This window comes from Epargyreus clarus, unplaced genomic scaffold (assembly GCF_041222505.1).
Source record: "Epargyreus clarus isolate Ecla_fem2 unplaced genomic scaffold, WU_Ecla_fem_2.2 ptg000010l, whole genome shotgun sequence".
NCBI classification, from domain to species: domain Eukaryota; kingdom Metazoa; phylum Arthropoda; class Insecta; order Lepidoptera; family Hesperiidae; genus Epargyreus; species Epargyreus clarus.
The window spans coordinates 2,811,712-2,824,030 of NW_027332218.1; the positions used below are offsets into that span (position 1 = coordinate 2,811,712).

At 33.2% G+C, this 12,319-nt stretch overlaps 1 protein-coding gene across 5 annotated transcripts in view; it reads left to right on the top strand.

The window, feature by feature from the left end:
• The window catches only part of bnl (fibroblast growth factor branchless), a 272,965-nt gene that overhangs the window by 255,893 nt on the left and 4,753 nt on the right, over window positions 1-12,319 (top strand). The gene's annotated exons all lie outside the window — the stretch shown is intronic.

Sequence of the window (12,319 nt, forward strand, 5' to 3'; positions counted from 1 at the left end):
ATCGACAATCTCATATTTTATATGTTTTTTACTGTCGTCAAAGGAATTTTCGGTAAGGACTAAAGAACCAGCGGTGAGATCATACGATTGTGATTCCATATAAATTTATTAATGATTAATAATGTTATTGAGGTGGTACCGTTTCGTTTGATAGGATCTGGGGACAGCGCTAGCATATACTTATGGTCGATTTTATAACATTTTGAAGGTGGTAGAACCCTCTATGGTCCAATTCCGGCGGGATCATCGCTACAATTACGTATTTCTGCCTAATAACACCCGTGTTAAGCGCACGGTGTTTTTATGCAGTGTTTGAATGATGTGCTAAGAAAGACATACTTTACTGAGGTATACCGTCTTAGGCATCAACTTACCTCATAGGTTGACTACAGAAGTACATGAGCGCCAGCCCACTTACCGTCAGTGAATTGTGTGTTCATCTGCTACAAGAGTATCTGGTATAGGAATATTATTAAAAAATTGGTGTGGCATAATTTGAAATACAGAGTGTCACTGTCTCTCCCTTACCACATCCTTTAAACCAGAACACGATAGCTTAAAACTGCTGTTACAATTCAAAAATGCATTTATGTTTAGTAAGTATAGGTTTAATAAATACAAAATTGGACACACTAGCTTAGCTTAAATATACTAACGAGATGTTTAGCTGATATTTATCTATTATTAATTCTGGTACGTTTTTTGTTCTCAAAGTTTGACATATTGGACGGAACACAATTACTTTGAGAAGTGATGCATAGTTAGCAACTTAGCACACTAATGTAACCTTTTTTACACTCCTGCGAGGTATAGATTTTGACTCTTTATTTTGTTTTCAATTTAACTATAGGTATATATATATATATATATATATATATATCTATATATATTTTAATTTTTAAAAGATTACGTTACGTGCACTGTTCAGCCCTTTAGCCCTTTCGGGGACGCATTCTCAAAATTTGAAGAAAGTCTCAAAGTTAAGAATTATTTTTTTTTTTTTGTGAAATTAGCTTTGTAATATAAATTGTATTTCAGAAAGAAACTATAATTCTTATTTCTTACTATTAAGAATGAGTATTATTTTCTTCATGTTAATAACAACCGTTAAATATACAGACGAATGCAATCTTTATTTGGATAAGTTTTTCTTTGTACACAAAACCAAAATGGATTTTTAAATACTTCATTCCATTAATGTTTATAGCATTATAACAATGGAATTATACCCATTGGTCTCACTCCCACCGATTCCCGATATTAAAGGTTTTAGATTCCCATATCACGCCGTTACGACAATCGGTATCGCAGCGTATCGGATCGTAAACTTTTATCTCTTCATTTCCTTTTATTCTTTACACCTTTGTTCTAACATTATTACAGAAAAAACAGACGCTAAGGTGTCGTAGGAAATTTGAATCTGGAAAAAATTAAGTGACCATAAAGTTTTTATCGTATTATCTGCGTTAGGGTTGCGTACTTTTAATAGAAAAGCACTGATAATATTTAATGAATTGCAAACTGCGGTAATATTGCTACGCCGTTTTCTGCCTTATAACGCCTTTATACTGCTGAGATTCGTATAAAAGAGAAATATAAGGCGTTTTAACTTCAACGTTGCCCAATCCTAATTGGGATTGATCACAAATAACCATGAACGCATTTACTCACCATCATATTAACTGCATTTTATTTCAATTTTAAAACAAAGTTAAGCCAATTTTACCATAAGTTTTCATGGTAAATAAGAAAATGTTTGTAAAATTTTAAAATTACATTGACTCTCGCTTTATGAATAAGCTTTTTAATCAATGATGTAATTATTAACACGAACACTAACTAACGAAAGTTCATAGTTTGATTGAGTGGGTCGAGATAATGGAATTTTGGGCAGGAGTTTACTGTTACGAAGATAAACACTGAAACAAATTTGAAATAAGTCTAATCAGACAGTGAAAACTATAGTTAAATAATATAATTATACAAAACCTTCTGCGCTGAAAACAAATCGCGCATCATCGATTTTTAATATAATCCTCTTATCGCTAAATAAGATCTAAGCTTAAATAAATATACGTAAAAAATATCGTATAATTATTGCAGCAAAAACTACAGCTATCAATTTCTTGCACTTTCTGTAGATTGATCGATACTGACTGCTTGTTTAGTTCGTTATAAAATCATGCACTGCAACTCCGCCTAGATCTTAAAATAATACTAATCATGCTTCACATAAAAATTGGTTAAGCCATTATTTTACTTGTATTGTTTTTAAGTGCGCAAGTTATTTGGTAATATTTTAGTAAATTTAGGATTTTGGAGGATTTTAGGATTTCGAGGAAATCTAAAGTCCTTGCAATAATTCCTTAAGTCGAAATATTTTCTTAAAGGTAGTTAGCTATAGAAGGCTATAGGTATAGTTAGCTATTTGAAGGTCTGAAAGAGACTTATACTGTTAATTTTGTAATATAAACAATGTAATTACACGTGAACATATAATAATACAATGTGAATTTGAACCGGCTACCAATTTTGGTTAAATAGAGTCCTTCAGCCCAAAAGGAGTCCTTTAGACCAGTAAGGTTCCTGTACGGAACCCTAAAAATTAATTAATGCACCGCAGACATTGGCCGGCCTTGTCTAAATATCAAATTTTATTATGAATAAACGATTTATCATTGAAATTTTCAAATGTAGTAGAACTCTTCATAATTCCTTAGCAGTAGGTACACTACCGTATCAAATCTTTTTGCTATAAATTATCAGCAACTTCTGCCATTTCATATAAATGATTTGGAAAGAGTTTAAGATGACACATGAAATAATAATAATTTAAATTATATCCGTTTGTTGTTTCACTAAGTGGAGATTATAAAACAAATCTTAATCATTAGCACTGATTCAATGAGGTAGAAATAGGTTAATTTTTGATAACTGCTTCTTTAGGCCATTTTAATTACTGGTTGAAACTAAGTCGTACATACGCCATTACGATTGCGATTATGGTCGGAATATTAATGAAACATGTGTTTGTATGAATATTCAAAGGTCCACTTACAGGCCATACATTTCCATAATCAAAACATACTTAAGGAAAAATCATTAGCACTGTATGAAAAATACGTAGCGGAGAGGTTACGTAGGTCTGATGCAGAGGGTTCAGGGTACGATCCTTGGATAAGCATAGATTTAAACAGTGAATTTTGATTTCTCCACTGGAATTGGATGCTTGCGTATTAATATAACTATATATATATATAATATAGAAGTATCAGACGAGCATGCAGTCCACCTGATGGTGAGTGGCTACTGTCGCCCATGGACATCTGTAATCAACCCCAGATAGGATTAGATATTCCTACCTGAGGTCGGCCACAGATGCGCCGCTACAGTCTATCTCCCTTACCACACCCTTCAAAACAGAACACAGCAGGGCCTAACACTGCTGTTAATAGGTAGAAAAAAATAAAATCTATATCATACACTACAATATTTTTGCAGCAATAAAAAAATACTAACAGTATTTATTTTAATAATATTGTAATAAATAATAATATACCTGTTTCGTTATAAATAAATAAATCGAAACAAATCATTGAACAGGATTAGGTACATTCAGCCTAGACAGGCCATAGACAAACCTAATTATAGAGCGTCAAGCAACAGACAACAAATATGCTAATAGCAATAATTTGCTAAACCAATAACAAGTCGTAATGATAGGTTTAGATCAGTTTTTGCCTGATACCGCCTTTGAATTATTAATGCCGACACAAAACCGTGTTTCGTATCTAGATTTCGACTGATTAGATTTGAATGCTTGTTTGTATCGTACTGGAAATGTGGGAGATACAAAATAAAATAACAATCAGATGTTTGTTATTGATTTGTTTGAGATTGCAGTCCATCTGATTGTAATGTGAGTCGCAGAGTTTTGATGTAATCAGCTTTAAATATTACAGTATTACCCGAAAGCGGCTTTAAATGATTTGCTACCTAGTGGTCTAAATTGAAACGCCTTGTGCAAGTGTCTTTCCCTTATTACCCTTTTATTATCAAAGACGGACAAAGCAACGCCCGACACTACTATTATAAAGCAGAAATAGGTGTGGTGAATGGTCATGGGCCACCCAGACCCCTGAACCCTTTTTCTCTCACTTCTTAAGTCTGTTAAACTATGTTCTAACCGATTAGGTATATTAAAACTTTAAAATAATAAATGAGTAGACATTCCATTATTTTGTTGTGGAAATTATTTTATGCTGATGTTACTAGCCTTATAAATTGTGTAATAATATTGAAGCTAATAAGCGCTTGTTATAATGAAATGGATTTTACGTAACCACCAATGTTATTAATCCCATCAATAAATTAATTAATTAACAGGCGAACGACATAACGGTCACTGAATAATGTATTTTAATTTTATTTCTTAGGTGTCTCCAATAAACATAAAAATATAGCAAAGAGCGCTCAGACAACCTGCTCCAAAAATCTACAGACTAATCAAATAAACTAGCCGAATTCACACGATCGAAGAGAATTCTAGAAATGTAGACGAGCGCGGGTAACGGGCGATTATGAAATACTTTAAAAAAAGAATTCCCATAAAACGTGGGTATTGGCCACAGATTATCGAATGAATTTGGTGAAAAAAAAAAAGTTATGGATGCGTTCAGAAATTCATTATCAAAGTAGAGTTAAAACAGAGGCGGCGGAATTGTATAAATTAACACGAAATTCGCAGACGACAGCACGGATAGACTAGGAATGTAATCCTAAAAACTGATCGGCGATTTTGACGGGAAACAGGATACCTGGAAGTGTTATAGATCCCATCGATCTCTCTGTCGATCGCTTCTGAGAATACGCTGCTTCGGTGCCATTTATGGTTCAACTTTTTTAATCTGTGCAACTTTTTAATCTGTTGAAAAAGACCGTGTTTGAAATTCATTTTGTTTTGTATTCGTATCCTATTTTATCTTTATATTTTCCCACCTGCCTTGACCACCTTCAAGGAATTAGTTGTTTACAAATTCAACCAAAGACTATTTGTATTTTTTTTATTTTATATCATTGTTTTAATCGTTTGATTATAAACTAATTTCACCTTTTATTTGTCGAGGCTTAGAAGTTCTAGGTTTTAAATTTAGGTAAATCTAAATTACTCATATAAATTTAAACATAATTCAATTTAGTTAAATACTAAATTTACACTTCGTGACGGAAATATATAATCGAAATGATATATATGGTAAAATATGATATAAAGTCAATATAAATTGAGTATTTTTTAAGATTATAAAGTTATGAAACAAAATAAAAACTGACTTACTAACGCTAGACATATTAAACTCCAAACTATTAATGTACCATCAACAACACACAACTAACTCGAAAACCAAAACATAAAAGTGGTGTTTGACAATATTTTTCAAAGTAGCTGTGCCGCGATATATCACTCCAGCTAGACTACGGTAATTGACGTATTTATTGCTGAATAAATAACTCTGGAGGCGCGTAAATTAGGGCTCCAGGACAACTTATTTAGATCTTGTCTGTAACAGATTCAAACGGTTAGTTGTACTCCCTTTAGTATTAGGTATATTCCTCTGAAGTATGTAGATATGTACAGTCCGCGTAAAACTGCAAGTCCGCTCTGAATAAGAAATGAATCGCGTCGCCATACCAAAATGTGTGACTACACCTGCTCGCAACAACTTCAGAGCAGACTATCATTTTTGCGCGAACTATACTCCTTTAAATACTGAAAGGATTCCAATATTAAGTGTCCAACGAGTTTGCAGTCTACCTTATGTCATTTTAATGAAGTAGACACCACCGCCACACCTATTGCTACCTAATAACAGCAGTGTTAGACGCTGCTGTGTTCTGGTTTGAAGGGTGTGGTAAGGGAGATATACTTTTCCGAGGCGTTCCTGCTTAGTCCTCAGAGGTAGCGACACATCTGTGGCTGACCTCAGGCAGGTCTAATCCTATCTGGGGTTGATTACACATGTCCATGGGCGGCAGTAGCCACTTACCATCAGGTAGATGCTGGTCCATCGGCACGTCTGCTACTCCTATATTATAAAAAAGTAGACATTGTTGTTGTTGGAGATCTGCAATCAACCCTAAGTAGGGTAATCACATTGCACTTAAACGTTTATAAAGTTTATTTTACTGACATACTAACCTGCTGCCCTCCAATGTATGGAAAGGACCACTCCACGGTTTCAAACACACCGCATTCAACATTACTTAAGCGTTTTTCTATGTTTGGACATTTGGTACATAATTTATTCTGTAAGCCCGAAATCCGTATGTTCCTTCTAAGTATCGCTTAGAATAATACAAAATCTGTTTGGGAAAAGCTCCATTAATAATTGACATATAATTTAACTCTATGTATAAAGAACTCAATACAAAAATGTTACGCTACTTTCGGAAAAATTCGAAAACTTCGTTTACGTTTTGCAGATAAAATCTCCAACTCTAAAAATAACTTATAACTCATGTTAACACGTTTACTAACTATTTTTTACGTTCTGTTTTACTTCTTTTTCTTTTTCTGTTTCACTTAATTTCATAATAGTTAAATAAATTTTATTGTAACTTACATTTATCTAGGCAAAAAATACAGAAAACATCGTCCACTAAGAAGCGTTCCCTGTTTCATGTTCATTGAATTTATTGTACGATCGCATTATTATTGACGCGTGACAAGGTTCGACATGTACTCAAAATGGATTCGTTCCCACAAGGCTATACAAGGATAGGTATGAAACGATATCGATTGTCTTAAACATAAAGATCGGTACTGATAACCTGCTAGCATTAGTGGTGTATTGTCTCGCTTATCGATACCCAGATCGATACAAATATACTCGCTGTCGATATATCGTTTGACCTGGGGTTAACGCGGTGTATCTGTTATGCAAATAAAATTGAAGCGTTTGTTTGTAACTAATTTGAAAATAATACAAGGAAAGTAGGTATTTCTAACACTTTCTAAGCTCAAAATTGTTAATTAAAGAACGGTTTTTAGTTTATTTGTAACCGATATTTTCAATTATTAATTAATTTTGGGAGCTACTGGACACATTTTGAAGGATCTTTCACATAACGATAATTTCACACAGCCTACATCTCAAAAATGTATGAAGATCTTTAGTAAAATCGAAAAACCCATGCGGAGTTGCGAGCAGACCCGCAGGAGAAAGTTTGTAGTCTATAAAATACATGTTAACATTATGAGAATCGTATTTGCATGTTGCGGAGAATTAGAATATTCTTGTTAGAAAATACACGTATATCGCGGTGCAGACTCGATTTGAATTGCATGTGCATACATCTTGCTCTTTCATGTATCTATATACGATAACATCGGCATATAATATGTAAAACAATGTATTTTCGAATCGCAATTATGAAAACAAAATTTCTTTTTTTATTCTATTATGACGGCATTATGATTACGTAAACCATAACATTAAAAATGGATGCAAAGTCCTATCGTAGCTATTATGCTGAACGCGTGCAATATATATATATATATATAATATATATATATATATATTTTAAATCTAACTTATTTTTATTTTTTATGTTTATAATACATATATTAATAATATTGTCTTATTATTATAATATTGCGATTAAGATTCACTATGTCAATGGCGGGAAATACTCCCGCCAGAATCTCTTTCAGTAAATATATCCAGAACTCTAATGAAAATCAAAACCGAGTCTCACGACAAGTTTCTAAACGTTTTAATATAACGGCCTCGTGACTATCACTTACCTACATTTAAGATTATCTGTAGTATTTATCGTTTTATTGCCGCGCTTTTGGAAACGTTTCGGATTAAGCCATGCCAGGTGTTCTGTTTCAGTACATTTTAATTACGATTTTCCAGTCATGGTCGATGATCTGTTATAGATTAGAATTTTTGAGTTTTATTAGCGTTTTATTATGTAGCTACGATCCTTTTTATGTTTCAATATCGGAATAGCTGTAGGAATGTTATTGGACCAACCATAGATTAGTAAAGATACTTCGCCGCCTTGAAATTGAATGAAGCCACAAACGGCTTATTTTAGTAAGTTATTTTTTTGAATTCTTGACAAATAAAAACATTTTTAGAGAAAATTTGTGAATAAATAACTAATACTGCGTAATTTACGTAATAAATAAATAATTATTTCAAATATTTTAGGGATATTTTAGCACGGAGACGTGACAAAACTTTTTTACGCAACTATTTCAATTCTCAAAACTGGGTACATTTTCTTGTTAGGAGTGAGTAATCTTTACTAATCTATGGGACCAACCATGTCGGGCGTAATAAAACTAATATCACTCCACAATTTAATTTGTGAAATGATAGTTTCCTTATATAAACCTGTTTTAGTTCATAATAATAGCCATAGATAATAATAAACTTACAAAATTGTCATCTTTAAAATTATATTTTACTAGTTTTTGCCCGCGGCTTCGCTCAAAAGAAAATAATATGACATACTAACATACATATAACTGAAAATTCGTATCTTCATTGGAATGACAGTGGCGCCATCTGGCGTTATTTGGTCGTACCAATCCAATCCAATAAAAAGCAATCCTATGTCCTTTCTCGAGTTTTAGACTATCTTCGTACAAAATTTCACTAAAATCGGTTCTGTGGTTTAGGTGTGAAGAAGAGACAAACAGACAGACAGACAGAGTTACTTTCGGATTTATAATATTCAATCCAATAAAAACAATCCTACGTCCTTTCTGGGGTTTTAGACTATCTTTGTACAAAATTTCACTAAAATCGGTTCAGTGGTTTAGGCGTGAAGAAGAGACAAAAAGACAGACAGACAGACAAAGTTACTTTCGGATTTATAATATTAGTAAGGATTAGTAAGGATTACACATTATGATATCCTATTAGCAGTCTATTTTTTTCTGATTTTCACTTAACCGTGATACCACCTTACAAAACTATTATGACCAGTAACGACTTACAAAACTATTACATTATCAAGGAAACCGTATATCGATATTCAAATTATATCGATATACGATATCTAACCAATCAATCACTACAAGTTATCTGCATTTCACACCAATTTTCTTAAACACACTCCGAAGCTATTATTTGGAATGGGTCTAATAGTTCATTGATAAGATAAAATAATTCTCGGAGGCCAGATTAAGTGTTTACGTATACCTGCCGTATTAAGCTGTTAATTTGGTTGAATAATTAGGATTGAATATGGTAGTGAATAGTTTTTGTGGGTTCCGTTCACAGCTTGGGGTATACGATTTGATGACATATTTAACCGTTATACCTACTTGAGTGGAAAGTTTGTTGAAGGTAGCATAATGTAGTCAATTCTAAATAAGATTTAAATCCAGCCACAGATATAGGATTTGGAAAATAATATAAGCCATGGTATTGCCTGAGGTCGATCGTAGATGTTTTGTTACCTCTGACGAATAAGTTGGAAAGAGATTTTAATTGTTATTTTTAATTTACACGATTTAATATATTTCAGTGTTTTTTTATAAAAGATAGATGGTAGAACCTGTGATAGTGATTCGACTCCGGCGGTACCACCGCTACGCTCCAGATTAGTCCTCAGGAGTAACGGCGCATTTGCGGCCAACCTCAGGCAGATGTCCATGAGCGGCAGTAGCCACTTACCATCAGGTGGACTGCATGCTCGTCTGCTACTCCTACTGCATTATAAAAAAAGAATTTTGTTTTTATGGAAATGAATAAACTATTTTAAGGACGTTATCACTAGAATTTTACTATTACGTAATTTGCAGGATTGATTCTGCGCCAGAAAAGGACTTAATGAAATTGGAAGTGGACTATAATTGTAAGTCTAGTTCAGACAGAAGTTCAGTAAATGTCAGTAATAGTAGCAAGTTGATAGCAGCAATAGAATAATCGCATAACAAAATTTGCACAATACCGTGCAAGTGTCGGCGTGACTGTCAGACAAACAGTTTTCACATTCGGGGCCCGCTGGCAAAATAACCATGTAATTACTTGCACACATTTCGCAATATTTATACCCTAACGTCCATTCTAATAATTACAATGTCTCTAACCATTAACAGTAGGAACTGAGCGTGATTTAAAGTATAGAATCAATTATGCGGGTAGCCTGAGGCCGCTACCAGTGACCTCTGCCGGTTGATCAGAATTGCAGTGTAATATCCCCTGTGGCTTTCACCATGGGTGGTAACGTTTACTACCGTCATGCAGATTTATTTAATATATATTAACTATGCGATTGCTTTGCGTTTGCGCAGACTAAATCAGCGGTGTAACTGTTTAATTTTGTTGAGGGTAGGACATATTGTAAAGTTATGGTAATGGTCACGACAGATTTACTACTAACTTAACGTATATAGAGGTTTATTGTTTTAACGCGTTTTCATCTTGTTGTGTAGTTAAACTTTAAACGAGATAGCGAATGTAAGGGCATATTTTCATAACAATACTTTTTAGTTAATTTATGTTAATAAGAGTCTATTTAATTGCTGGTGAGCAGCAATGTAGCGGGAAACTACATATATAAAAAGAAAGAAGGATATTATGTTTTTTAGAGAATAAGATGTCATGGAATGAATTGTCAGATAAAATAAATAATGGAGTTGTAATTGAATCTTTTATTATATGAAATAGTATTTCAGGAATAATGAGCTTACACGAATATTATTTTTATTAAACTTTTTGTGATTGTATTTTTTACCAAAATATAAAATAACTGTCCTATATGTCAATTTGTAAGTGCCGTCGTTGGCCTATACAAAATAAATATATTTCATTTCATTCAACTATTACTCTGAGCCTTACCCGGCAAGGAGACAGTAAGGAGTTTACTTTATACAGGAAACCAAAACTTACTGTGTATATTAATGGCTCAATCAAAACTCTTACAGTCGTGAAATTTGTTAGTTTACTCAGGCAAGATTTGCAGCTCCATCATATTTAATGATGTAGAGACAATATCAATACAGTGATTTCGTACAGCGTGTGGTGCCATCTTTTATCTAGTAGTAGAGAGTCACTATAATAATCACCGTTTTGTATCTTTTATAATAGCTTCTTATCAGTTCAAATAAGAATAAATTAATTACTTAGATGCATTTAACAAAATTACTAAATACAAATAAGATTAACAATCATAATTTTCCTTGTACATTTGCTTAGTTATAGTACTTTTAAGATATGGCTACACATAAGGTGGCATATCCTATAAAAGGGTCTGCACGCCAGTGAATTTTCCAAAATGGCCCTTTCCATGCCGTATTGCCCCCGGACAATTGTTAAAGGAGTAGAGTAATAGATTTTACGATCGCCAAACTATTGGACAACGATTTATTTGTATCTACTAATAAGTAGAGTCAGCTCGCGATTTTAAAATATGTTCGATTTTAATTTCAATAATAGAAATATACACTTTTAACAGACCAAAAAATGGGACGTTCTTCATTCGACTGTATTTGTTTTTTTTAAATAAATGTCTCTAATATGTTCGTAAACACTATTCTTGAAACGGCTAAACCAATTTCAGAGTTACTTTCACGCTTTAAAAACCCTGAAAAGTATACAAAACTTACCGTATACGTACTTTATAATACCTAGAATTCGTTGAATTTTTCAAGTACTTATTTTGCACTTTGTTTACAAAGATCAGCAAATTATATAAGTAATTTAGGTAGGCATGTTAAACTGATAATCTGGGTTATTGTCATTCATACTATGGTCGATTTGGAAACTTACATCTTCCATAAATGTTTGCCCCATTGTTAATGCATACGATTTCAAACTAACTCGACACTGTTATTCACAAATGATTGTAGAATTGTTCCGGACTTGTTCTGACCTAATCCTTGAATCTTGAACCAAAGCCGCGGGCATCAGCTAGTTCAGGACCGCCACGGGATAATGCCTTAAATTGTCTCATGTCTCTAGACATTAGCAATTCCAGAGCATTATATTCAATCTACAGACATGCACTGAGTTACTGCTATTGGTTCGAGAGAAATATTACAGCCCTGATTTATGATGTTGGTAATTTGTTCTATCGGAAGTTCTTTGGGCTAACCAGCCATGAAATATCGGTTAACAGTATGCAAATTGCTTGCGGTCTAGTGTCGGTTACTGTAAACTGATTTTAAGTGAACACTTGCCCTCCATAATGAATGTCTTATAAATAAATCGATAGATACGACGATTTCTATACTCTCTAAGTTACTTTCTGTTATGGCTAGCATGACATTCAGAAGATGAATCTAAAATCATCGTTT